The sequence below is a fragment of the Neomonachus schauinslandi genome, chromosome 9 (assembly GCF_002201575.2).
Source record: "Neomonachus schauinslandi chromosome 9, ASM220157v2, whole genome shotgun sequence".
NCBI lineage: Eukaryota > Metazoa > Chordata > Mammalia > Carnivora > Phocidae > Neomonachus > Neomonachus schauinslandi.
This window is the reverse complement of record NC_058411.1, coordinates 129745886-129760142: the sequence shown is the minus strand read 5'-3', so window position 1 is coordinate 129760142 and position 14257 is coordinate 129745886.

Below are 14257 nucleotides of genomic sequence, written 5' to 3'. Positions count from 1 at the left end.
AAAGAAAGAAAGAAAGAAAGAAAGAAAGAAAGAAAGAAAGAAAGAAAGAAAGAAAGAAAGAAAGAAAAGATAATTATTTGCACAGAATTCTGGAGAGTGGTTTGATGAGTCTGTGGGTTAAGGAATGGGAATGTGTTGGGATGGGTCAAGAGATTCCTTAATACACTGGTGGGTGATACACTATTTCTTAACCTTAGAAGGTAGATATAAGGGTTGTTTTTTTTTTTTTAATAAAATGCACATGTATAATTTGTCCATCTTTTGAATATACATTTCAAAATTCAAAAAAATAACAATGGATTAAAAAAAGTAACAATAGGGCGCCTGGGTGGCTCAGTTGGTTAAGCGACTGCCTTCGGCTCAGGTCATGATCCTGGAGTCCCTGGATCGAGTCCCACATCGGGCTCCCTGCTCAGCAGGGAGCCTGCTTCTGCCTCTGACCCTCCCCCCTCTTGTGTGCTCTCTTTCTCAAATAAATAAATAAAATCTTAAAAAAAAAAAGTAACAATAGATAGAGAAGAGGTGGAGGTGACTCCAAAGACACAGCTCTGTTCTTTTCTCTTGTTTTCACTTTTAAAAAATACCTCTGACACAACCATGGAGTAGTCTCTGGTGTAGGCAAAAATAGGTGCCCCTCTAACTGTGCATTTTACTTCAAAAATAGAAATGTGTTTCTGTAGTACATCAGATTTAAATCAAAGCTAGAGAGAGATTATTTAACATACATGAGAATTATATGCGATCTTGTGTGTTCTATCTAATACTTTTTATATACCCTTAATAGGTAACAATATGTATGAAGATTATGATTTCAAATCAATTATTCAGACGTTGAAGTTAGCCAAATGCAGTCCATTAAAATGCCCATTGTTTTATGTTCCTGTCTCCTTTTAAGACAATTTTCAAAGACTAAATCGGGCACTTAAGGCACTATTGTTCCATTTTCCCCAGATGTGTTCATGATGTAACTTTAAAGTCATCATCATTGCCTAGTTTTAGAAGATTTTGATAAATCATCTCCTTGCATTTCAAACTAGTGGACACCATTTGAATCGTTTTTTACCTTCCTCTTATTTTCCAAAAGCAAATGGAACGAGGTGGCAGATACTCCATAATGCTTGTTGAATAACTCAACGAGAACAATGAAAGAAGGCACATAAAGCAAACTAAGTCATTTTATCCTCTCTCAACAACCCTGTAAGGGTCATACTGTTATTTATTTATTTATTTTTAAAGATTTTATTTATTTATTTGAGAGAGAGAGAATGAGAGAGAGCACATGAGGGTGGGGAGGGTCAGAGGGAGAAGCAGACTCCCTGCCGAGCAGGGAGCCGGACGCGGGACTCGATCCCGGGACTCTGGGATCATGACCTGAGCCGAAGGCAGACGCTTAACGACTGAGCCACCCAGGCGCCACGTCATACTGTTATTAATTAGCCTCTTCTAACAGAGGAGAAAAATGATACCCAGGGAATATAAAGACTTATCCCAAATAAATGGCTACACTCAGGTATGAACTATGGTGCTTTGTTCTCTCTACCACTCTAGTAAACCACCCTCCCTCCCACGTGAGTAAGCAAAGAGTTTATTACTATAATTATGCAGATGTTATGTATGTATATAGGCAAAAGACAATCTTCACAATGTGTAGTGTAGTTCTTGTACATCATTAAATTATTTTGCAAATCCTCATTATGAGTAACATTTACTATTGGTAAATTATGTCCACATCAGGCACATAATATCGCCATCTCTTTAAGTTAAACATCAAAGGGTTCTTAATAGACACTGTAAAATGTTTCCTTTAAAACGTTTTTTTTTTCTCCCCCAGCTCTCACTTTCTGAGTGAGACTGACATTTCTAGGAGATGATTGTCATGTGCTTATTTCCATTTCTCAGCATCCTTCCTGATCACACCAGGCTGGTAATTAGTAAGATAAAACTTGCTATTGGATAATGCAACATTTCAACTGTCATCTTGCTGGATTGGGAGAAAAAGTTATTCTGTAAAATGAGAGCCCAGTGGTGCGATTGTATTGACTTTTATGTCATGTTTGTTTCAGTTTACTAGTCAAAACGAGTTTCACAGCTCCTCCTGGTCCAGAAGGTTCCATTGGCTTTATGAAAATGAAGCTGTCTTGTTTTCTGGTTCATAAATCATTGTCAAGCAGAGCTAGATAACAGAAACAAGTTCAGATTCCAGAATGATTATCCTTAGAGATGATGTATTAAATATACAGAATACAACTTGATTTTCATAAGCCATGTTGACTTTGCAGAACTAAGGCTTCAGGGGGAAATTATCTCATAAGAGGAGGTGTGAGGGAGAGCCTGCAAAATCTAACCAGGTAGGGACGACGGGGTGGGAGGGGGAGAGGGCAGAAAGGAGAGCATATCTACATATAATGATGGGTGGTTTTCTCCCATTTCCTCTCTGTTATTTACCTGCTCGTGCTCTTGAAACGTGGGTGCCTCTTTATCTTATTAACAGTATAGGAATCATCTTTATAGAAGATGAGATTTCCTTTTTCTTGCCTTATCTGCCATTTCTCTTTTGTCCTCTTCTTTTTTTTTTTTTTTAAAGATTTTATTTATTCATTTGACAGAGAGAGACACAGCGAGAGAGGGAAAACAAGCAGGGGTAGTGGGAGAGGGAGAAGCAGGCTTCCTGCCGAGCAGGGAGACCGATGCGGGGCTCCATCCCAGGACCCTGGGATCATGACCTGAGCCGAAGGCAGACGCTTAACGACTGAGCCACCCAGGTGCCCCGTCTTTCGTCCTCTTCTTGAATATTCTGAGATCTTGTAAAGTCTTTCTCCTGCCTGTTTATATCTTTAACCTCTTTCCCCCTGAAATGAGGCTGCTTTGAGTTTCATCTCACCACAGCCTTTACACAAGAGGTGTTTTGAGGCCTCGCCAGAGCCAAATCAGGAGCCATGGGAGCAGTCTGAAGAAAAATCACCGTGGAGTCCAAAAGAGTCACAGGGATGCCCTGAGATTAGAACCGTCCCGGTGGCAACTCACGGAACAGGTTTCTTGTACATAACTTGTCCGGAATGTGCTGACACTGACTTTTCCTCTAAATGAAGAGTTCAGACATCCAAGCAAAGTCAAGTGTATTCCACTGAGAAAGAGAGATGTTTCTTCTGTGTGAAATGTGTTTTGCCTCCCCCCTGACTGCTTGGTTCCTATTGGAGCTTCAAATCTCACTTCAGACATCGCTCCTCAGGGAACCTCCCCCTCCCTCCCAGTCACCACCTGAGGTCCTGTTTTCCTGGGCCTTCACACTATTCACTGTTCCCTCTTCATACTAATTGCAGGGCTAATCAAGAATTAATTGCATGATTAGTTTTTGTAATATTGCTCTTACTTGGTAAAGTGGAAGTTCCACGGGGCTAGGTGGTCATATCTGATCACAGGGTTGTGATCAGGCACATAGCACAGAGTAGGTTTGCATTAAGTATTTGGAAGCAGAGCATAAAGAAAAAAACACAAGTACCCGAAACCATTCAAAATTCTGAATAAAACTTGGTCTAGCAGGGCATTTGGACAGAGATTCAAGGTGTAGTCAAGATTTAATTCTGTTTCAATTAGGTTTTCTTGCTCAGACTGGAAGGCAGCCTTCTCCAAAGAGCAAAGTAACAGAAAATGTATTGATGCTGGCATGTATTTCCTGTATTGTAAAAAAGAACTTTCTCTGCTTTCCAGAAAAATTCTTTGATTTTTCTTAAGATAAGAAAATCAGCTGGGAAAGGAGAATAGGTCTGCAACCAAACCCATAAATACCACAAGCCTTCAATTTGGGATTCAGAAAGTTATAATCTTCTATTACCTGGCTTACCTGATTGATTGATTATTTATTTACATATCTAGCATTTTTACTCACTTGCTGAGCAGGAAGGCAAAGTGAGGAATTGGAAATTCATTTAAAAACTTTGATAAATATATATGCCTTCGTGGATTTTCATCTCAATATGTGTTCTCAACAGCATGCTCAGAGACCTCTGGACAATTGTCTCAACCTGTCATTTCACTGTGTTTGTGAAAAAACAAAACAAAACAAAATAAAAAACAAACAAAAAACCCCAAAAAGCCCCCCCCCCAAAAAAAACCCAAAACAAAAACAAAAAAACCCCACAACACCTCTTTGTATAAGCTAAGGGCAAAATGTCTACTTAAACTTTGGGTTTTCTAAGATACACAAGATTTCTAGGCAGTTGGTTAACTTATGTAGACTTTGCATCTTTTATAAATACATAGGCATTTGTAAATATGATCTTGTTTCATATGCCACTGTTGTAATAATACTGGTGCTTTGCTCTTTAGGAAGAGAGAGTTTCTACGCAACAATCAATAGAGAAATCCTGCACGGTTTATTTTCTATTATGTATACCTTACAGGTCATTGAGTCAAGTACTGTGGCAGGATTTCTAAAAGGCTGGTGATTTTTAGGAAAGATCATCAATAACATATGTAGCCAAGCAAGCTAAAATAATTACAATCAAATTTCATGCTTCAGGGCATAAACTGATTTCCTCCAAGGGTCAGAAAGGAATTATGCTGCCTTCACCAATGTGTACTGCATCGGGTAAATGACCCACCTATTTTTGTTTGGTTTTGCCCCCCGCCTTTTTTTTTTCCTGAAGCTGATACACTGATCAGTTTTCTTAAGAATGCAGCTCAGGTCACCCTATGCCCATCCTTGGTTGCATCATACCAGATTTGCTTTCTTCATGGTACCTAAGAGTTTTTCTCTAGAACGAGCCACAGGATGGAGCACAGGTTGGGAAGCGTTGCCTAGAAAAGACAAATGTTCCTTCTTGGATGCGTTTTTAAATGTTGAAGGTCTAGGAGTGGAAAACCGAATGGAGAAGAAAGCAAAATAACAGGATTTGAGATTTCAAGCACCCAGTCTTAAAACTCAGTGAGGACCACCTTTTCCCTCTTAGGTACTCCCAACCCGTCCACTTCCAGTCCTAGTTTTGATTAATCTTGTCTCTTTCCCCAGCTAACTTCTGCCACTGGCTCTCTCTCATTTAAAAAATCTCCATCAGAACATGAATTTGCTCTGTTCAGAACTTCAGCATCAAGAACAATAGATTCTAACCTTTGCCACCATTTTGGGGGGGTGCGATAGCGGTGGGGAGAGAGGAGGAGACGAGAGGAGCAAATGGTTATTCTCAGGCGCTGCTTCTACTACAAACTTAGCACAGAGGACTTTGAGCTAATTACATTCTGTATATCTGAGCCAGCTAGCAGAGCCTCACGCTGACACTCAGATACATCTGGGGCTGATAACAATTGCAAATACTCAGGGCACACTTTAAAAAAAAGGGGGCTTATGTTACAATGTGAAACAGCATGTTTTACAGTCCTCAGAACAGTCAGATAAATAAAACAGCTTCGAGTCCAGAGCTTTGTGGGGGGAAATGTATTTTGTAACATTTCATTTAGAGCAGAAAAATTTCCCCACTGACAAGGGAACATTTAACCCTAAGAGAATGTTAAGTTCCACCCACAGCTGTTTGAGGAAATGGGCAATAGAAGACTCTGGGCTGTCTTCAATGATGTGGGCTATAAGATTACAATCACCTCCCATTCAGTGGGACAGTTTTGGAGATTTGGGTCTGATCTGAGAGTGTCGAAGAAAATTTATAAAAAAGCTCCTTCTGCACACCTACCCAAGGAGAAGGCATAGGAATGAAGAGACTGCACATTTCTAGGACATATTCAGCGTAAATACTGAACAGATAATCTGAGTTAATTTGGGAGCTGTCTTTGGGGGCAGGTTGAACATGTTGAACACAGCTAGGTGACTTTCCAATCCTGCTTTGGGGTGATGCTGGGAGCACAAAAGGAAAACACCACCCAAAGCCAGAGTTTTGCCTAAGACAGGAACAATTGTCGGTTTGCACTTGGCAAAAAGCTCCCAAGCAGTCCCTTCTGCTAACACATGCTATATGTCAGCAATCATCTTTCTTACTTCTATGGAGATTTGCGAGGTCATAAAACAGAGGGGTATCAGTAACTTTAACCTGGCGAATTTCCCTGTTCCTTGAGTTTACGTCTTTTTAAAGTGTAGCTTTAGCGCGTTAGTATTTAATATTTCTGCCCTGCCCCTCAGTATGCGGTTCTGTGGCACATATGCATATGCCCAAGGTGTTCATTTCCTCCATCTCATGCCCCTGCCCTGCCAGAACATTTGTATTTAAAAGTTGCATATTGTAGCCACAACTTTAATACGGAGGACAAAAAAAAAAAAAAAGTGAGATCTCCCATTTGTAGAGAATTTTGGATTTTACTCATTAAGGCATATTTTCTTTCTTTTTTTAAAAGACTTTATTTATTTGTTTGATAGAGAGAGAGCACAAGAGCACACAAGCAGGGAGGGCAGGCAGAGGGAGAAGGAGAAGCAGGCTCCCCGCTGAGCAGGGGAGCCTGATGCGGGGTTCTATCCTAGGACCCCAGGATCATGACCTGAGCCAAAGGCAGATGCTTAACTGACTGAGCCACCCAGGCACCCTGGCATATTTTCTTTTTTAATTTGCAAAACACGAGAGGAAGGTAATTAGCCCCCATTGGACAGATGCAGCAACTGAGGCTCAGATAGATGTAGGCAGTTGTTCCAAATTCTACAGGTCTTGAGCAGGACCTGAATTCAACTCCACACCCCATGAGCATGTGTAACCGAATCAAGTGCCTTTAGCACCTTTCAATGGGGTAGCAATCAAAAGCACTTTTCTTTCCTACATCTCCTTTAATAAAGTCAATAGAATCCACCCACTTCAAAATTGTTCTCAATTCAGAGGCAGAGGGAAGTAACTGAATTTGTTAATGGAGGTGAAGTAACTAAATGTAATTTGAATGTGGTATTCCTTTTAGACATAGTCCTTTGCATAAATGGATATTGAATATACCTATGAACATGTGGTATTTTAATGATGGTATGCTATGTCTCCCAATTTGTTCTCTCAAGGAAGAAAATAAATACAGATTTTTCTGGAGTATAATGGGTATGTTCAGAGACCAAGCTTCACGTTTTACTGAATCCCTGGCTCACTCAGTTTGAGGGTCATCTCTCCTAAAGACAAAATACCACTTTTTGGTAAGTTGTAGGGAGATTTCGTTTGTTTGTTTTTTGGCGGGGCCAGGGGGTGGGGGTGGGGGTGGGTGGTGGATCAGTTTATCTGGAAAGCCTGCTCCTGTGTTCTCAGGAGTTATAAAAATGGGAATCATTTTTATTGGCAATCCACTGGAATAGTGCTGAGACAAATGGAAACTTGAAGATTCGGATCCTCAGAGGTGAGAACACACAGCTTTTGGGAATTGGGGGAGAATCTGACCAATAAAGGAAGTCACTATTTTTCCAGGCCTAAAGTGAGTTATAGGGCGAGACGGGTGTTGTATATTTATGTAAGGCGGCAGCAGGGAGCTGAAGCGGCTGTATATTGCTGAAAGAGCATCATTCACATTCAGGCTGAGACAAAAGGTGGAAATGAAGTAACATCCTGGCCAAAGAAGGCCTCACGACAGAATAATAACATTTCAGAGAGGGGGGCCGTGGAGAAGGCTGTGGGTAGGCCTCAAAATGAGGAAATGATCAAGATGCCTTGTCAGGCCTTCAAAAAACAGTTACACGCGCACGCGCGTGCGCACACACACACACACACACACACACACACACACTCAGGATTAAGGCCCGGCCAAGCGTCCTTGGGAAGGAAGGTCATTTATCTTTCACAGAAACGTGTACGCAATTACTTGCAACCTTCATCAGTATAGTCAGCAAGATAGGTTTGCCAAAAGAACTAGAAAAAATATATATCAATACTCAGATTATAGTTGGGACCCAATTTGGTGTTTGTTACTATCATACACTCTAGCCCTCACTGCATCAGCGTGGATACTAATTCAGGACAATATTTGAAGGACTAAAGTGGTTCTGGCTGCTCACAAGATTCAAGGGAAGGGGGTGGGTGGGGGGGGAGAAACTGTCTTATCTCCTGTGTTTATTTATTGTGTCCTTTTGTTTAGAGGAAGTTGCAAGTAGAAGAAAGGGGTCATGAAATTATACTCCTCTAAAGACAAATGCTAAGAGGGAAACAGACATTCATTTCAGAAAAATGATCAAAAGAGAAAGGAAACAAAAGACTTTTATCATTCAAAAAATATACACAGCTAGTCTGTGGGACTCTTTGAAAAGGCTCTCCTTCTGTTTGGTAGAAATAGTCTAGGGTGCCCCTACATGCTAATTAGGATGTTGTCAAAATTTTTAATGGTGGATTTTGATGACTATTTCAGAAGCTTTAGTCATTTTAGCAAAACACACAATATAGGATAAGAATCTCCAGTCACACAGAGAGGTTTCGGTTAATACTAAATTAGAATGGTTATTAAAGTATGGAATCACGTGGAACTGGGTTGGAAATTGTCTTATCCTTGAGGTTTATTTATTTTTGAAACAGATATAACAATTCTGAAAAAGTTACAATTAAAAGGCTTCATATAAAAATGTTTACGTGACAGGCCATGGACTAGATTTGAAAGTTTACCTTATTAGGACGAAGTGTAATGAGATGTCACGATGATTTGATGCTCGGGAAACATCATTTCAAACATAAAACACATATAGACAACCTCAAGGACATTTCAAGTTTTAAGGGAATAGTGGAATTATAGAATGAATAGATTTGCTTCTATTTTTCATTTTTTTCCTTCATTTTACAACTGTTTATTAAGCTGCCATTAAAAAAAAAAAACAGTGGATCAAATGGTTTAATTTTCTTCTTTGACCCTTTTTAAAAAGTATTATTTCTCACTGTTTCAGTCATGCCTGACAAGTTTACACATTCAACCCCAATATTATCAGGACATGGTATTTAGCAACCTTTTCAATAGCCGAAGGCAAGAAAGACTATGAAGGGACTCTGAGGTTTCTTCCTCTCCCTATAAAACCAGCAATTTGCAGATGGGAAAGATTCCTCTTGTATTTGCAGGTGAACTTACCAGGCACAGACCTGAAGCCAAAGATTTCTAGGAATGACAACTTCAGCACATCCGTGAAATGATCCTACTCGCCAATTTCCTATTTTTCCACAGGGGACATCTTAAGGGCGGGGGTCATGCAAATTCATTCCTGGCTTCCGAAGCAGCAGGGAATGGCCAATGCCAGGGGCAGGGTTCCAAAACCATTAGCCCACTGGTCTGATCCTGCATGGGCAAACCTAATATTTGGATCACACACCCCATCTCATGGCATGCCTGTCTGGTACTAAAAACGCACTGGTGGCGAAAATACTGAAATAGATCACTCGCTGAAGCAGATCCTAGAAGTGTTTTATGGAAAAAAAAAAATTCTGCAGAGTTTGAGCTCCATTGAGAAAAATAATATCTTAAATACAGATTGTTCAGTCTCACTATGTTTACTATATATATATAATCTAGCTATATAAAATCTATCTATAAGGAATTTCTTGAACTAAGAATCATTGTTCACACCTGCAGCAGTTCATATAAAAAGCAATACTGGCGGAGGGAAAAAAAAAAATTCTTCCTTCCTTTCATTTCTCCCTTAAATGTTTGAGTAAGGAATCATTAGAACGGTTGCAGGCATCTGTGTGGTGTGGCGTGTTGGAAAAAAAAAAAAAAAAACCCTCCATTTAAACACAGATTTTAACCTTTCCACCTTAGCCTCTTACATTTTCTTTCCTTTTACTCAAAGCATTTAGGTAAATGAGGATGAGGTCCCTCCATAAAAATGCAAGGGGATCAGTTAAACTTTCATCTCTAATTTATTCATGAAGGAGTGAGGTCTTGCCTGGTCCTGCTGTGCATCATCCTGTCAGAATGACTTTCTCTCGTGTTGAGAAGGGAGATGGAAGGGCAGCAAATCGGAGCTTGGGCTGTGCCAGTAATTACTGCGGGGAGACAAATGCAGGTGTCTTCTCACAGGGCCGAGTGAATGTGAGCAACAGTTTCAAAAACGAGAACCAGAACGGAGGTCGCATCTCCATGTGTGTGAGGCGACAAACAAACAAACAAAAAAACACATGTATTATAAATATAAATACGTCTATGCTACAAACGCATAATATGTAAACACATCGTTTAGAGAATACACGTGTAATCCATAGATAGATTCCATCTATCTCAACCGATTGATCATGACAGTGTAGGCACACCATCATTTCCATGTCCAAGTGGATTTAAAGGATTGACAACAATGAAAAATACACCTGAATGAAATTTCCTACACCATACTATTTCCAGCTCTGCTTTTTTTTTTTTTTTTTAGTTACAACTTCCTGTGAGCTTGACAGTGTAGGCTGTCCACTTCAACAATTCTTGCTCTCGTGCATCAAGATTAAGCTCCTCGTTGGTTGGTCTGCATGTGCAAGCAAACACGTGCGTGCATCTCCAATGCGTACTTGACCGGGAGGCAAGTTCAAAAGATTTATTCGTCTTTTAAGAAGACCCTCATTTTCTCTTTCAAATTTAACTGTGGTGTAATATGTTTAATGTTCTCTCTTAAAAGTTCCTTTTTTTTTTATTTTTAAATCATTTCCTGTTGTTGTTGTTGTTTTTTCTCTCTCCACTTCCAAATATATTTCACATTCATAGGTTGGAGGAGCGCCGAGTCTTATAATGTGAAAGACCTTATTCTACTTGATGAATAGGTTCCTCGGTTTTGCCATTCCCACCCCAGCATTCACAAATTATCATCTTTTATACATGTGCAAAAGGGAGGGGGTGGGATCTGCCATTAGTTCTTTTAGTCGTCAGGAAATTACAAAATGTACACTTGCGAAGTAAGCAATTTTTGCAGTCGGCCCGCACATCCATCTTTTTAATGAGCCTTGTTTATAACCTGACGCCATGTTTCTAGTCACCTACCCTGTTTACGTCTTTGGCCCCTTTAATTAAGAGAAGAACCAGTTAAAAGAAAGTAAGAAGAAATATTAATATGATCTGATTAATTCAGCTAGCAGGAGGTTATGGGGTACCAAGGTTATTATAACCTATAAAGGCAATGTGAATAAAGCTGTATTCATTTGTAATTTTATTAGGCGGAGCAAATTAGTGAGTCTGCATAGCAGTGACAAAAGACCCATTCCTATTCTCCCTTACCCCCTACTGCAAGGGCCAGGTGCCCAAAGTTAGGCTCCATATTAGGCAAATGAGATCTGATAAATCTCAGCTGCACATCTAATGAGACCCTCCAGAGCTGGTGCTGTGCTAATTTGGAAAGATTAGCTGGGATGTTTGTGTATGGCTGGTTAAAGTCCAATGAAATAAAAGGAAAGCACAGAGAAGAGGGAGCAAAACCAGGAAAGGGTTAAAGACATTAAGCTAACTCTCCCAAGGCCAGAAAGAATTGATAATGGACAAACTATTAGAAACAAACTATCTAGGGCAGTTTGAGGGGTGAAGTGAAAATTCTATTTTAAAAGAAACATCCATGTAGCTAGTCTCTTTATAATAATAAAAAGCTTAAGGTCTACCTGTGTGGGCTTCCCCTCACCTTGAACCTGCCCACCCCAGCCCATCTGATATCAGGAACCCAGCTTTTGTCCACTTTCATGGAGTCAAAGAAAATTTCAGGGTTTATTTCCGGCAAAGATGCCTTGAATCCTGGTTAAGTTAAGAAGAATTCAAAGTGAAAGGGAGTAGGCATGCCGGGAATTTTTAATACAAAGATTTCAAGGTTTTTCCAGGGGAACATTCTCACGGGCTGGTCTGTAGATTCTGAAAAGAGGCTTCATTATTCCAAAATCCTGAGTAGACAAATATGCTTGAGCCTCTGATGTACAAATTATAGTTTCCCTCATCTTGTTTTTATCTCATCAATTTTTCTAAACTCTCACTTCAGACTTGCTGCTAATCTGGTATTTGTTCTGGCCTGACTTGGCATCTCCTGGCAATGGCTCCAATCCTTACCTGGCTCATGCCTGACTTCTCTGTTACGAATTTAACACTAAGAACTTGGAGGACCTCGCATTTCACTGCAATCTAGAAATAGGTTTTTATTTAGTCATGAGTATATTCTATCCTATTCCAATAGTTAAAATTGATTGTGATAGTTCTTAGTCTGTTATATACCCTGATCATAGTCTCCTAAAGGGCCCATTGGAGCACGTAACCAACTCTGAGTTAGAAAATTAGCCTTTCATAAGAAACAACACAAACAAGCAAAGGGAAAAATAAGGCACAGAGACACAAATCAAGAAACAGACTTTTGGGTGCCTGGGTGGCTCAGCCTGTTAAGCATCTGCCTTCAGCTCAAGTCATGATCCCAGGGTCCTGGGATGGAGTCCAGCATTGGGCTCCCTGCTCAGCAGGGAGTCTTCTTCTCTCTCTAGCCCTCCCCCCTGCTCATGATCTCTCTCTCAGATAAATAAATAAAATCTTAAAAAAAAAAAAAAAGAAAAGAAACAGACTCTTAACTATAGAGAACAAACTGATGGTGCCCAGAGGGGAGGTGGGTGGGGAGATGGGGGAAGCAGGTGATGGGGATGAAGGAGGGCACTTGTCATGCTGAGCACTAGGTGTACGCCTGAAACTAACATTACACTGTATGTTAACCACCTGGAATTAAAATAAAAACTTAAAGAAAAAAATTAGCCTTTTACCAGTAGTAAAGCATCCTATTAAGTGTACCCTTCCTAGAAGAAAAAAAAATCATAAATTGGATAATAGCAGCAATATTGTCAAAATAGATCATTTCAGAAACCCAATGGAAAAATGAAGGACATTCATCTTAAGCAGGCATTTCCATGGCCCAAACTATTTGAATGTTTTAAATTATGTTCGAAGCAAATACAAAGTAAGTTTAAAAAATTTAAATAGTAAGAAGTACACCCTCCCTGGTTGAGTAATGACTTCTCAAGGAAAAAAAAGTCTTTTATTGGAAATAAATGAAAAGACAGAGCATTATATTGGATTTAAGTGTTCTCTTACCTCCAAGTACAACATAATGTAGGACTCCTGAAATTGTGAAAAAAAAAAAAAATCATGCAATACCGTCTTCCTATGCTAAACGTATCTCTAAAGTCTTAAAATTTTATGTAAAAATCAGTGTATTTGAATGTGGGAGGAAATTCCACAATGAACACATTTAAATACCTTCCAATCTCACTGGGATTTTGCCTCCTGGGTGACACTCTCCTTATTTAAAATTTGCTTCAGTCAGTAAGGTCACTTTTTTTGATAGACAATGTAGACAAACTTGTTATTATTTATAACAAGTGCTTCCACAGGCCAGGTGAGAAATGGTTAAAAATCTCTGTAACAGATGAGATGATGCATCACCCAGAAGCAGCTAATACTATCATAGTAGAGACTCGGGGACTATCTGTTGAGTCAAATAAGTCAAATAAGTGTTCAAATGCATATCACACACAGCTTGGGAAAGTGACCTGTGGTTTTCAATCAGAATCCGTCTTTGTTTCATCAGTGATGTCACTGCCCTCAGAACATTTGGTTTATTCTGAGCGACAGGGGTTTAGAGCATGTCCTCCAGTCAAAATCCCAGCTCAATCACTACATGCTGTGTGTCTCTGGGCAACTAACTTAATCTCTCTTTGGCTTAGTTTCCTCATTTGTACAATGGCAAAAATAATGGTAGTGCTTAGCTCTTGGCATTATTTTGAGAATTAAATGACTTAATACCTGTAAATCACTTAGAAAAGTATTTGGCATACAGCAGTACTTGATAAACATCGTCGGCTATAATATCATTTTCCTTTTTTATTTTTGGTACAGTTTTTATGGCAGTCTCTCCCCAACTTGTGAATACCTGGAAGACAGGAGGAGTCTTATTCAATGACATGGTACCTCTGTGCCCAGCACAAAAGTCCTACCTAAAAAGAGGGACTCAAGGCGGGCTGACATTTTCTATACTGCATGCGGGTAGCCATCAATGAAACAACTCAGACTAGGACATTTCTTTCCCTCTGAACTTTGTGCTCGGGTTTTCCCTCTTGATCTTCTATTTTCAGCAGCAACAATAAAGCATCAGATAACTCCCATGCAAAACCACAAGGGAGCTTGAATATTAAGTGCCACATATTACAATAATGATAAAATGTTTAATTTATGTCCATATCTGTTGGCTACAACAGGCTTCATGCACATTTGTAACCTTACTATTTCTCTCTCTCTCAAATAAAAAGATGCAGTTGTTGCTGTTGGGATCCTGGAAGAAGCAGAGATTTTGGAAGACCCTCTCTGCCACCTTCTAAGCTACTTTTCATATCTA